The sequence below is a fragment of the Patella vulgata genome, chromosome 1, assembly GCF_932274485.2.
Source record: "Patella vulgata chromosome 1, xgPatVulg1.2, whole genome shotgun sequence".
In the NCBI taxonomy this organism is placed as follows: Eukaryota; Metazoa; Mollusca; class Gastropoda; family Patellidae; genus Patella; species Patella vulgata.
In genome coordinates, this window is record NC_065879.2 from 83,695,959 (window position 1) to 83,710,929 (window position 14,971).

The 14,971-nt window shown below is 35.3% G+C and overlaps 1 long non-coding RNA gene across 1 annotated transcript in view; it reads left to right on the plus strand.

The window, feature by feature from the left end:
* LOC126816347 (uncharacterized) overlaps positions 1 to 11,911 on the plus strand; it is a 15,254-nt gene extending 3,343 nt beyond the window's left edge. Inside the window, exons 3-5 of the long non-coding RNA XR_007678319.2 lie at positions 370 to 494; positions 2,864 to 3,022; positions 5,329 to 11,911. This is a non-coding gene — a long non-coding RNA (uncharacterized LOC126816347). The remainder of the gene's footprint in view (positions 1 to 369; positions 495 to 2,863; positions 3,023 to 5,328) is intronic.
* The last annotated feature ends 3,060 nt before the right edge of the window (positions 11,912 to 14,971 follow it).

Below are 14,971 nucleotides of genomic sequence, written 5' to 3' on the forward strand. Positions count from 1 at the left end.
GAATATTGGAGTTCATTCCCTCTTGTTCATTCTTTTGAGTTATTTCCCTTTGTTAAATAAATGACCATAATCATTTGAGGAGAGGGCAACTAAGAAATGGAGTCGTTAGTTACTTAGCGAGTTAGCTTGTAAGAGTAAACCATTGACATCGGGATGACGACCGGTTACAGATCCCAACACCACAGTTCTCTCAAAGTCCTCCAGTTTTCCCATACTGCTACAGACCCCAATGTGCATGCAAATTATTGAAATAAAATTCAACCATATGTTAGTCTCGAAATGATCTAGTTTGTGTCGAGTGGACATTGAACCCCATCTCTCTCTCTCTCTATATATATATATATATATATATTATTTTGTTATTTTCAGGAATGTTATATGTGGATTCTATTTTAAAACCGAAGAGAAAAATCAGATAGTTTCTGTGTTAGTAGAAGATATAGCAATAGGGAATCCAGGCTCATGTGATTACGACAAGTTACTAGCATTTGATGGTGAGATTTTTTAAGTCTCTAACTATTATAACTATTCGATAGTGATATCCTTTATAACATTAAAGTAGCTAAGTCTCTAACTATTATAACTATTCGATGGTGAGATCCTTTATAACATTAAAGTAGCTAAGTCTTTAACTATTATAACTATTCGATAGTGAGATTCTTTATAACATTAAAGTAGCTAAGTCTCTAACTATTATAACTATTCGATGGTGAGATCCTTTATAACATTAAAGTAGCTAAGTCTCTAACTATTATAACTATTCGATGGTGAGATTCTTTATAACATTAAAGTAGCTAAGTCTCTAACTATTATAACTATTCGATGGTGAGATTCTTTATAACATTAAAGTAGCTAAGTCTCTAACTATTATAACTATTCGATGGTGAGATCCTTTATAACATTAAAGTAGCTAAGTCTCTAACTATTATAACTATTCGATAGTGAGATCCTTTATAACATTAAAGTAGCTAAGTCTCTAACTATTATAACTATTCGATGGTGAGATTCTTTATAACATTAAAGTAGCTAAGTCTCTAACTATTATAACTATTCGATGGTGAGATTCTTTATAACATTAAAGTAGCTAAGTCTCTAACTATTATAACTATTCGATGGTGAGATTCTTTATAACATTAAAGTAGCTAAGTCTCTAACTATTATAACTATTCGATGGTGAGATCCTTTATAACATTAAAGTAGCTAAGTCTCTAACTATTATAACTATTCGATGGTGAGATTCTTTATAACATTAAAGTAGCTAAGTCTCTAACTATTATAACTATTCAATGGTGAGATTCTTTATAACATTAAAGTAGCTAAGTCTCTAACTATTATAACTATTCGATAGTGATATCCTTTATAACATTAAAGTAGCTAAGTCTCTAACTATTATAACTATTCGATGGTGAGATTCTTTATAACATTAAAGTAGCTAAGTCTCTAACTATTATAACTATTCGATGGTGAGATTCTTTATAACATTAAAGTAGCTAAGTCTCTAACTCAGTATCATAGTACACTGTATGGTGTATGCCCGTCTTCATTAGCTCAGTCGAAGCAGAACAGTAGGAAGTTAAACCCCATTTCATTTCATTTCACAATGTTGTCTTTGTAAGTGATTCAAAATCCCTCAAATTTTATGATGTTCAGGGCCTTTAATAATCGCTACATTTGTTTGTTTTGAAATCATAAAACCCTTTGCCTTTGATGTTAGTGGCAAATGATGGGCTTCTGATATCCAATATTTAAGACAAAATAAGCATGTTACCATTGGTACACGAATTGTGTACCTGGCACAATACGTTTCAGCGCCATTTGTAACAAAGGTCTCGAAGAACAACGGTGACCTCATATTCTTATCTGGAGAGCATGTACAATAAATACTATTGGTGTAGACTGGAATAACCAGACATTAGAGATTGCCATTCGATTGAGACTTCTGGCATATTTCGCCGAACATAACTGATTAGAAATTAGAGTAAAAACAGAAACGATTGAATGGAAATCAGTTTATATACATTTATATCACATATTTATATGTGTTGAGAGTTTGAGACCCTTTGTGTCAGTTTGTATGTTCCAAATATTAGCATTTTAGCTCCTTTAAAATGATGACAAATGATAAAATTATATAAACTAGGGGATGGGTTGATGTGGACACATGGTCGTTATCATCTCATCTGTATGAAATTTATATGCATTATTTAAATTAGTACAGCGTTATAGACTGTGGAATACAGAAAAGTAGACCTTGGACCCCATTTCATTCGCATGGCAACCACTTGTTTACTGTTTCCGGGACAACAAAAAAAAAGATGGTGACTGTAGTTTATGTTGTGTATCATGTATCGTTCCGATTTACACTATATTACATTACGCACGTACAGATTGTCATAGTAACATGTTGTGTATTGAACATGCCGGGACCATTAAAACAACATGTGCTTGTCTTCTTCATATCTATTATGTGGTATTTACGGCCAAATATACCACAGTGGCCATCATATGTTCCATTTTATGACATCCTGGGTTTATATATTTTATAAGGACGGAGTGCCTGGCAAGGAGCAACAGTTTTATGACAACCTTGGGTTATATATTTTACAAGAACCAGAGGCCTGACAAGGAACAACATATATAGTTGTTCGAATGGGATGGAAAACCGAGGTCCCATGTACATTGTCATGAATGTAAAAAATCTCTTGACAGGTGAAATTCGATATTAGAGTAGTGCGTAGTGCCGTTGTCCAGGAAAAATTTCCCTCATGGCACACTGTATTGCATATGTCCGTCTTCATTAGCCTAGTTAGAGTAGAACAGTAGGATGTTAAACCTTATTTCATTTCATTTATATATTTTACAGGACCAACAAATGAGTCTAAGTTATTGGGAAGTTCTTGTTTTAATAAAGTCAGGTTTGAGAGTAGTGGTAATTACATGTATGTACAGTTTCAGTCCGATAGATTCGTATCATCCCGAGGGTTTAAAGCCAGATATTATGCCCTTCTTCATGATGATAATTGTAAGTATATATGGACTATAAACTATAACATATACTTATAGAATAAACTATAACACATACTTATAGGAGAAACTATAACACATACTTATAGAAGAAACTATAACACATTGAAGAAACTATAACACATACTTATTGAATAAACTATAACACATACTTATAGAAGGAACTGTAACACATTCTTATAGGAGAAACTATAATACATTGAAGAAACTATAACACATACTTATTGAAGAAACTATAACACATACTTAGAGAAGAAAGCAGGGTTGGATGGCCGAATGGTTAGCACGTGCGCGCTGTGTTATAAGGTCTGTCATTGAGTCAACTGGTGTGGTTTTGATTCCCCAGTTGTACGTGACAAGGAGTAGGGTCACCTGATCAACCCCGTCGGTCCTCCGGTTACCTCCCACTGCTAAAGACCCCTACACACAAGTGAATTATTGAAATAGAATTAAACCATGTGTTAGTCCCGAAATGACCTAGTTTGTGTCCAGTAGATGTTAAACCACATTTCTCTCTCTCTCTCTTTAATGAAGAAGCTATAACACATACTTATAGAAGAAACTATAACACATACTTATAAAAGAATAGTTTTGATCACCCAGATCCTTCTAGTATTCAACGTACTATTTGTCAAAAAGTTCCATTGTCCATGCGTAAATGGGAGGTTGGCCAATTCCCACAATAAATCCAATAATTCTTGCATTATTACAAACAAACGTGAATTGGGAAGATGAATTAGGATTGATTAAAAAAAACTTTACAATAAAAAAAAATTAAGAGTGTTGGATAATGAACTGGCAATGCAATTAAATGGATTTTCTCAAATGGCATGCTTAAATTAATTTCATGGGCGTTAACCTCTTGTTTTAGTAGCAGTTATCTCCCTTAGACTTTGTTTATAATAATATAAAAGACCGGATAATCTAGCCAATGACCTATTATTCTCAAATGTTGACAATGCATCCAGACTAATATTCATACTAATTTATTTGGGCAACGTTTTGAAGAGTATTCTCTCAACATTTCCAAGGAACAGTAACAACTGTGTAGGGCAATTATATATAGATAAGCAATAACAACAAACCAGAAACCAAACAATTAACCATACATGATAACAAGAAGATCAAACAAAGGCATGTAATCATGCATGCTTGTCAGAAATCATGCATGACAACAACCTATGTATCTTGCCTTTGATCTAGTTGTTGTCATGCATGGTTATTTTTTGGTTTTTGATTTGTTGTTAAGATCTGTCATTAAGTCAACTGGCGTGGTTTCGATTCCCCGGTTGTGTGTGACAAGGAGTACGATCGCCTTTTCAACCCTCATGGGTTTTCTCTGGGTCCTCCTGTTTCCTCCCACTGCCAAAGACCCCTACCCACAAGCAAATTATTGAAATAAAATTGAACCATATTTTAGTCCCGAAATGACCTCTCTCTACTCTGGGTCAAGATCTATCCAAGTGTTACTCAACTGCCCCTTAGATGAAGACCTGACTGTTCTTGCTTAAATAGTTTAAAAATAGATAATGAAAAATGAATATATTGAAAATTTCATTCAGAATATTTTATTCTCAGCGAATTTATGAGTTTTGACATGATAGTCTCAATTGTCAAGTACCATTGCTACAATAAAGACCCCGGCGGCTGGCGCACAGGCGAATTATTGAAATAAAATAGAACGATATGTTTGTCCCAAAATGAAATGAAATGAAATGGGGTTTAACGTCCTACCGTTCTGCTCCTAAACTGGGCTAATGAAGACGGGCATACGCCATACAGTGTGCTATGAGGGAAATTTTGCCCGGGCAGCGGCACTATCGCCTACTCTTATATCAAATTCCAACTGCCAAGGGATCTTTTATGTGCATTCCAATGTATACACGGGACCTCAGTTTTTCGTTTTATCCGAAGGACTAGACAGCTGGCCTTATCTGGCCCTCCATCCTGCATGTCCCAAAATGAACTGCAGGGTGGATGGCTGAATGGTAAGCACCTGCGCGTTGTATCATACGGTCTGTCATTATGTCGGTTGCCAATCTCATGGGTTGTCTCTGGGTCCTCCGGTTTCCTCCCACTGCTATAGATCCCTATGCACAAGTGAATTATTGAAATAAAAGTGAACCACATGTATTAGTCCCGAAATGACCTAGTTTGTGTCAAGTGGACTTAACCCCATTTTTCTCTCTCTCTCTCCCTCCCTCCCCCCTCCCTCTCTGTGTGTGTGTGTGTGTGTGTGTGTGTCTCTCTCTCTCTCTCTCTGTATATGATTGCTATAAAATGTGATATTTTTTTTTCTTTCAGACAAGCTTTCAGGAGGTGCTATAGCTGGTATATGTCTTGCAGTGATTGTTTTCTTGATTTGTGCTATTGTGTTTAGTTTATGGGGCAGTGTAAAAAGACTGTATAAAAGATGCTGCAGAAAGAATCAGTCCAGCAATGATGAGCTCCCTTCTCGAACTTTCTCATCATTTCATTCGCTGGAGAACAGGAGGAATGACCTACCACCGCCCGGTTTCTCGGCTAGCCAATTATCAAACCACCAACCGACTCTCGCCCCACCGCCTTACGAGTCCGTGGACTATTCAGCAGACCTGCCCCCTCCCCCTAGTTATGACGAAGTTATGTTTGATAGCTATAGCTATTCTACGTCAGAACAGCCACCAGCAGCTTCCCCCGGGCCCATTTATAAATAAACAATGTTTCCAGTGGCGGACACAAGAAATTTGGAGGATTTCCCTTCACCCCACCCAAGGTAAGCCTCTGGGGTCGGAGACATATAAACCAAGGAACAGCCACCAGCAGCTTCTCCCGAGCCATTTTATAAATAAACAATGTTTCCAGTGGCGGACACAAGAAATTTGGGGGATTTCCCTTCCCTCGAAGGAAGCCTAGGGGGTCGGAGAAAAATTGTACATACAAACCAAGGAATTTTCCTTACCCTCTATACTTCGGTCCTTGGTGTTTCAAAAAGTCTGATTTATTAATAAAAAATGTTTCCAGCGACGTACCAGATGTAGAATATCTGATTAGGAAAATTCAGAAGATTTTTATTCCCCAGATTAAGAGGTACTCTGTGGTCCTCTTCCGAGAAAATTGGTAAATTTGGTTAGGGTAAACCAAGTGATTTCCCTATCCCCAACTTTGGGGTCCTTGTCTTAGAAAATTTTGTAAAATTGGGGTATCAATGTTGATTTTTATCCGCCACTGCTGTTTCCAAAAGACCAGGCCCCAAGTTCACAAAGCATTCTCAGACTTCAGTTAAGAATTTACTCAACTTTCAGTCAGTGTTTATGAGAAATATCTTGATACAATAAAATATTTGATACAATAAAACAATAAAAGTTTTATAAAGGGCTATAAGGCGAACAATTTTGAGTAAATTCTTAACTTAAAGATACATTATGGGAGATAAGATAAAGAGATGGCAGTTCTCGCTATAATAGTTAAAAACTAGATAGTGTAAAGGTAATTTGCTGAAAATTTCAGTCAAATTGATCCACTATGAGCCGAGAAAGAAGACGGTGAAATTTTTGCATAGTCTCGGTTATCATTACTAAAATCATTAATATAAACAGCATAGTCTCGATTATCCACTTTTTCTGATTTAATTATCTTTTGCCGTAAGCGGCATATAGGAATCTAATCCAGCCTACATCGAAGGCTAGCCTTGACATCGAGAGTTTATTATGGTCTGGATAAGTTAATTAATGTCTAATTGATAATTTAGATAACATTTCAGGCCTAAAGAAAGACTTGTAATAAGCAGATTTTGCTCTTGCATAATGCATGTTTAAGTCTGAGAATGTTTTGTGAACTCAGGGCCTGAAACAACAAGAGTACAATATGTAAATACATGTATATTGAAAGTTATAAATAATTTTATTATAATTTATTTCAATGCATATTAGGTCAAAGTCTCATTGTACACTTAATACATGTTAGGTCAAAGGCCAATATAGTACACTCAATACACTTATGATAATAATGATCTACTAGGGCTGTCCCAAGGCTCAAATTTGGTGTATAAGTGTAGCTTGGACCAAGAAGTAACATAGGCCTGGTGATGTCGGACTACCGCTTCTGGTTTCAGAGTTATACATTTTTCGGTTCCGGGCACAACCTTTGCAGCACCAGGTCATCCGCTAGTAATCATATAAATGATAGTACACTCAATATACGTTAGCTCATGATAGTACACTCAATACATGTTAGCTCATGATGATATAAATGATAGTACACTCAATACATGTTAGCTCATGATGATAATGATAATACACCCAATACATGTTAGCTCATGATGATAATGATATATATGATAGTACACTCAATACATGTTAGCTCATGATGATAGTACACTCAATACATGTTAGCTCATGATGATATAAATGATAGTACACTCAATACATGTTAGCTCATGATGATAATGATATATATGATAGTAAACTCAATACATGTTAGCTTATGATGATACACTCAATAAATGTTAGCTCATAATGATAATGATAATACACTCAATACATGTTAACTCATGATGATAATAATATAAATGATATTACACTCAATACATGTTAGCTTATGATGATATAAATGATAGTACACTCAATACATGTTAGCTCATGATGATAATAGTATAAATGATATTACACTCAATACATGTTAGCTCATGATGATATAAATGATAGTACACTCAATACATGTTAGCTCATGATGATAATACACCCAATACATGATAGCTCATGATGATATAAATGATAGTACACTCAATACATGTTAGCTCATGATGATAATAATATAAATGATATTACACCCAATACATGTTAGCTTATGATGATAATAATATAAATGATAATACACTCAATACATGTTAGCTCATGATGATATAAATGATAATACACCCAATACATGTTAGCTCATGATGATATAAATGATAGTACACTCAATACATGTTAGCTCATGATGATAATAATATAAATGATAGTACACTCAATACATGTTAACTCATGATAATATAAATGATAATACACCCAATACATGTTAGCTCATGGTGATATAAATGATAGTACACTCAATACATGTTAGCTCATGATGATAATAATATAAATGATATTACACTCAATACATGTTAGCTTATGATGATATAAATGATAGTACACTCAATACATGTTAGCTCATGATGATATAAATGATAATACACCCAATACATGTTAGCTCATGATGATATAAATGATAGTACACTCAATACATGTTAACTCATGATGATAATAATATAAATGATATTACACTCAATACATGTTAGCTTATGATGATAATAATATAAATGATAGTACACTCAATACATGTTAGCTCATGATGATAATAATATAAATGATGATACACTCAATGCATTATTGAAATTAACATTTATTTATTATGTATCAGTTCAATCCATTGGATTCTATTGTACAATTTCATTATTCAATTTATCATACCCATACGCAGTTTCATTATTCAATTTTATCATAGACAATTACATTATTCAATTTATCATACGCAGTTTCATTATTCAATTTAGTAGACACTATAACATTATTCAATTTATCATACACAATTACATTATTCAATTGATCATACACAGTTTCATTATTCAATTGATCATACACAGTTTCATTATTCAATTTATTAGACACTATAACATTAGTCAATTTATCATACACAATTTCATTATTCAAATTATCATACACATTATCATCTTTCAATTTATCATACACAATTTTATTATTCAATTTATCATACGCAGTTTCATTTGATTGTAGGCAGTTTCATTATTCAATTTATAATACACATTTTCATCATTCAAATTAACATACACAATGCCATTATTCAATGGCATAATTTCTGTATCTACTTTATCATACTATATGCTGTACAATGATTTATTGAATTTATCATACGCAATTTTATAATTCGATTTGTCCAAACATAATTTCCATTCTCAGTTATTATGCATTTTTGTTTCTTCATTTGATTTGATATTATTGTATCTGTAAGATAATTTTGGAATTGGTCCATTTTATATTGTGGACTGTGGGTATGGGTTTTCTTCAGGTCCCCCTCCTTAAGGTACCTACGTACAATCAAATTATTGAAATAAAATTGTACTATATATATTTATATGTTAGTCCCAATATGACCTAGTTTCTCCCACTTTATTTTTTGATAAATCTTTGACAAAATAGGTTTAAATTGTAAAGAACGTTATAAACGCTTACAAAGCGGCCAGCGGTCACTGTTTTAGTTATAAATGTAACCTACCTTCGCCCATTCAACGGCCATTAAATTGTTGATGCCTTGTATATATTGTTTTTGTAAATAATATAATCCATTGTTTATTGGGTATTGTGGTTTAAATGTACATATATTGTATCATCATATTTTATATTTTATCTTAGCTGCAATATTTGTAGCCATGATAATACTTATTCACAGCTACAATTGATGCACTATTCGAGGCTTTGAGCAAGTAAAATTAGGTTCAATTGCAAAATTTTCAACACATATCATTATAGTTTGCTTGAAAATAAGTAATTATGTTACAAATAGTGAAGAGTGGAACACTGAAATCTTAATCTTATCTTCCCGAACAGTTTTTCTGTATTTACGAGTGACATAAATTCACGTGATTCTGGTTCGGCGGCCATTTTAAAATGAACGGAAATTTCGCATAGCAGTTGGGTTTAATCATTTCATATTATGCGGTAAAATTTCACCTTTATTTCAATTGGTTTATTATATGTTAAGCTAATTGGATATTAAGGGAGTTATAGGCTAGTAACTTTTTTGTAGTCAAATTGTCCACTTCTGTTGCTGGAGCAAGACGGAAGAAATCAGTAGTGGAACCATTTCTAATTTTATCATTGCTTGGTAAAGTTTACCCAAGGCTATAGTCTGTTTCTGTTTTCTGGGTCTTGATAAATAAATAGCCCCCTTAATAACAGAAAGGCAATCTGATTAAAACACAGATCCTATTTCGTTTCGTTTTTATGGTTCAAAATTTCGTTTTACTTGTATTCAATGCACTAGGATCTGGAAGAGTTGTTATAATTAAAGTGTTCTGAATGGTGTGAGGTATTAGCCAATTAAACGGTCTGTTACGGTGAGCTTTAGGCGTGTTTTGCACGGAACTGTGGGTAACCCACTAGTAACATCAATGCTGATTGGTTAATCAAATGTCTGACGTCATAGGGTCAAAAGCCGCTCGTATGACCTCTGACGCGACCTATCGCTACAACCGGCCAGATCTTCATGTAGTGTAAGCCATCAAAGTATAACAAACAAAACGAAATATAGATCTGTATTTTAACCTGATTGCACGACAGGTGTCTTGTTTAAGATTGCAAAAATTATAAATTTGAAACAGTAGGCTACAGACAAGTATTTTTGGTTTTCAAATGTCTTTTTTTACGAAGAAATATGAAGAAACATTTTTACAGATGTTTGTGAAGAACAGAAAATCAAATGGCCGGGTCGTATGGTTTTGTAGCTCGCAAACCACCTGCAAGAAACCGGGTAAAAATTTTGTATGTGCAAAACCAAAAGTCTCTACTGCCAGTCTGTGATCTTCTATGGGACCGAACACACACATCTGACGTGTCCGTCTCATGCACGGGTTAAAGACTTGGCAAGCGGAATTTTTCCCATCCGTATCGTCAAGTGCTTAATACAAACAATTGACGTGACGCGCAAAATCGATACGGATACGGACCAGGAATTTACGCTTGCCAAAAGTCTCTACTAAAATTTCCCCCATATACTGCCCGTAGTAGGACATACGGCGGGTCGTGGGCTAGGCTTTAATTGTACCATTGCTTGATAACAACTGAAGCATCCTAGTCAAAACGTCGCCAAATCATTAATTGTGAATATTTGTACCATTGCTTGATCAAGACTAATCAGAAATTGCAAACCATATTTAGAATTGTGCCCTGTATATTTGTACCATTGCTTGACAAAGACTAATCAGAAATTGCAAACCATATTTAGAATTGTGCCCTGTGTATTTGTACCATTGCTTGACAAAGACTAATCAGAAATTGCAAACCATATTTAGAATTGTGCCCTGTGTATTTGTACCATTGCTTGATAAAGACTAATCAGAAATTGTATACCATATTTAGAATTGTGCCCTGTTTATTTGTACCATTGCTTGATAAATATGGCGGGATTTAAAGTGAAAGTGTACAAGTAGCTCAGTCACTTATATTCTTTTGTTTTATATGGCGGTATATTAGATTCAAAATTCTAAATTTGTTAATGTCGTTCTATGGTCTAAGTTTTAACTTCTATTTATGTAATTTCTAACAATGTATAATCCGATTTCTTTATTTGTTCAGGGTAATCTTTTTATTTTAATTCTATTTCATCTTATTACTACCCGGTATTATTCAGACGAAAAATGTCTAGCATGAACATCGAAACAATTTAGAATTTTGACATTTCTAATTAGCAACCATCACTATGAAATTGGATTATAAATTGTCCTACGTTTAGAAAGTACACGAATAGAAGTTAGAAATTAAACAATAGCACGACTTTAACAAATATAGAATTTTGAATCTAATATACCGCCATAGTTTTATGTGTGCATGATGTCGTAATGTAATCTATGTTATATCCGTTGTAAAAACCGCAGTGCAGTCAAACTGTCTGGATATTCAGCGTTCTAGAATTATTATTTATTATAAGGGTTGTCGCATTGTTAACATTTATCTTGTCTCAAGTTTTTCATAGATATAAATATGAATCTACGTACATGTTAATATAGTGATATGATATGATTGACTGAAGAATTTATAATATTTTTATTATAGGACAGCTGTATGAAATAAATCATATATATGTATATATATATATATATATATATATATATATATATATATATATATATATATATATATATACATTGAGTCAACTGGCGTGGTTTCGATTCCCCGGTTGTACGTGACAAGGAGTAGGGTCCTCCGGTTTTTTCCCACTGCTAAAGATCCCTACACCCAAGTGAATTATTGAAATAAAATTGAACCATATGTTAGTCCCGTAATGACCGAGTTTGGGTCGAGTGAAGGTTACCCCCCCCCTCTCTCTCTCCCTGCCCCTCTCTCTCTCTATCTGTTGATGAATGATACGGTAAATATCTCTGTAAATGAAATGAAATTGGGTTTAGCCTCCAACGTTTCTGCTCTGACTGGTCTAATGAAGACGGGTATACACCATACAGTGTTCTTTGAGGGAAATTTTGCCCCTGCAGCGGCATTACAGCCTACTTTTATATCGAATTCTGACTGTCAAGGGTTCCTTTATCTGTACACGGGCTTCAATCTTTGGTCTGACACGAACCACCGTACACTTTTCAGACACTTAGTCACGTACCACTGACAAGGGCAAACAAAGTCTGAAAATCCAGAGGCACTTTCTCGGCCATCACCGGGAGTGAACCAGAGACCTCTTTTATTGTGTGAGCCCGGGGGGGGGGGGGGCAGAGAGTGAGTGAAAGTGAAATGGGGTTTAACATCCACTCGACACAAACTAGGACATTTCGGGACTAACATATGGTTTAATTTTATTTCAATAATTCGCTTGCGCGTAGGGGTCTTTAGCAGTGGGAGGTAACCAACCCCCCGGAGGGGGGGGGCAGAGGGATTGGCGAAGAAAACGCATCTAGTCGTGCGCATCGGACGATAAACACAGGTCCTGTTTACTCATTGGCTTGAACAGAAAAGAACCATTGACAGTTAGAATTCTATGTTCGGCAAAAGCCCCCTTGTAGGTCTATGTCCATCGTGCTGGGTGTGGGAGGGGGGGGGGGGTAGATGGCCGAATGGTTAGCGCGTTTGCGTTGTATCATTAGGTCTGTCATTGAGTCAACTGGCGTGGTTACGAGTCCACGGTTGAACGTGACAAGGAGTAGGGTCGCCTGTCCAACCTCGTGGGTTTGAACTAGTTTTTTCGAGTGGACGTTGTACCCCATCCCCCTCTCTCTCTCTTGTCTTCCAAATAATTATTGTTTCTTCCTTCCTACCAAAAACTTCTTTCGATAAACTTCTATTAGAGATAGGCCTACAGGATAAAGGGCCTAGCAAGTGACAACGTATAGTCGTTCGGGTGGTACGAAAACCCCTATATATATATATATATATATATATATATATATATATATATATATATATATATATCCAAAATTATTAGCACAACCGCAAAGCTGCACTACTTTGTTTCACGGTAAATGATGAAAAGATAAAAAAAAGGTATGCCGACACAAACTGATTTCAGCACTGGTTTAATAACATTTTAACATTTTAAAGTACTTTTCGTCCGTCTTGGGACTATTCATAAATAATGTCATATAACCATCGGCTGTACAGACAATTATTAGGACGTTCCACTCTATTGTGTATTTCTAACTAATAATCTTCTAACTTTTATTATTTATGACTAGACCTTCCGATAAGACGAAAAGTCGCCAATCACCAATGCTCCTTTTCCTGTATCATTTAATTTATAAAAGTGATAAACATGTCTTTAATCGTAAAATAATTTAAATTTATTTCAAGAATGAGCAATATCGACGTTTAAATAAAGCCTAGCTCATAACCCGCCGTATGTGTTTTGACACGCACGGGTCGTAGGGTTTGGTAGCTCGCAGACCAGCGGCAAGAAACAGGATGAAAATTTTGTATGTGTAGGACAAAGAGTCTCTACGGCCAGTCTGCGATCTTCTACAATGCCGAACACACGCAAGTGACGCGTAAGTTTCTCGCACGGGTTTACTCAAATTTCCACCGTAGAATATTTTTCTGGATGATAGAGACTACAGGCGCGGGTTTATTCAAATTTCCCCCACAGACTGTCCGTAGTAGCACGTGCCGCGGGTTGTGAGCTAGGCCTTAGATAATAATTCTATAAAATAAGTCTATCAATGCAGTGAACAGATTGGTAGGAAGTTTGTAAAGACTATAGTTTTTCTGCATGAATTAGCCTCATGATTTTTGTATTACTGTATTAGCTTGATAACGTTGAGAGAATATTCTTCGATACGTCGCCCAAATAAATAAGTACCGGTAGCTGTTTTTCCATAAGTATGTTTTAAAGTTCTATCTAGTTACTAAATGCCTCTCAAAGATTAATAACAATGATCTGTATTAATCTTCCTGTTCTTCCGGATCGGACAAAAGATTTTCGACCTCTTCAAAAAATTCATTGACCTCTTTAGACGCATTTTCCGAAGATTCCTGAGATTCTTCACTGTCACCGTCTTTAGAAACATTTTCCGAGGATTCCTGGGATACGTCACGCCGTTTTCTACTGGCGGCGGGATTGCGCAGATTTTCGGCTTCCAGAAACAAAATTTCTAATCCGAAGCTTGGTTGAAGTGGGTCCGTAATCAATCGCTCCATTAAAGCTTGCAGGTTATTTAAAGTGAATTCGTACAGTTCCGCTCGTGCTCTATAGAAATTATTTATTAAAGGATTTGCATCGTCATTCGTTCTGATGATTGCGTCTTGAATTATCTGGGCATTTATCAACAAAACTTTGCGAAAGGCAGCAGTTTCGAATTCTATTCTCGTCTGTAGCGCACTTTTTGTTGTTGTTTCCATTGGTTGCACCGTTGTTTCCATTGGTTGCATCGTGGTTTCCATTGGCTGCATCGTGGTTTCCATTGACTGCATCGTAGTTTCCATTGGTTGCATCGTAGTTGCCGTTGGTTGCATCACAGGTTCTATCGTTATTTCAGAAGCGTATATTTTAGCAGCTTGTCGCAACACATACAGGCGAATTATGGGTTGATATGGACTGGTTATCAATTTTGCTACTAACGTGGCCAAATTCTCTAAAGCAATTGAATAAATCTCAGCTGATAACTGGACTCTGGCGAGAAGCGCATTCGCCCTGTTGATTCTTCGCTGAATAA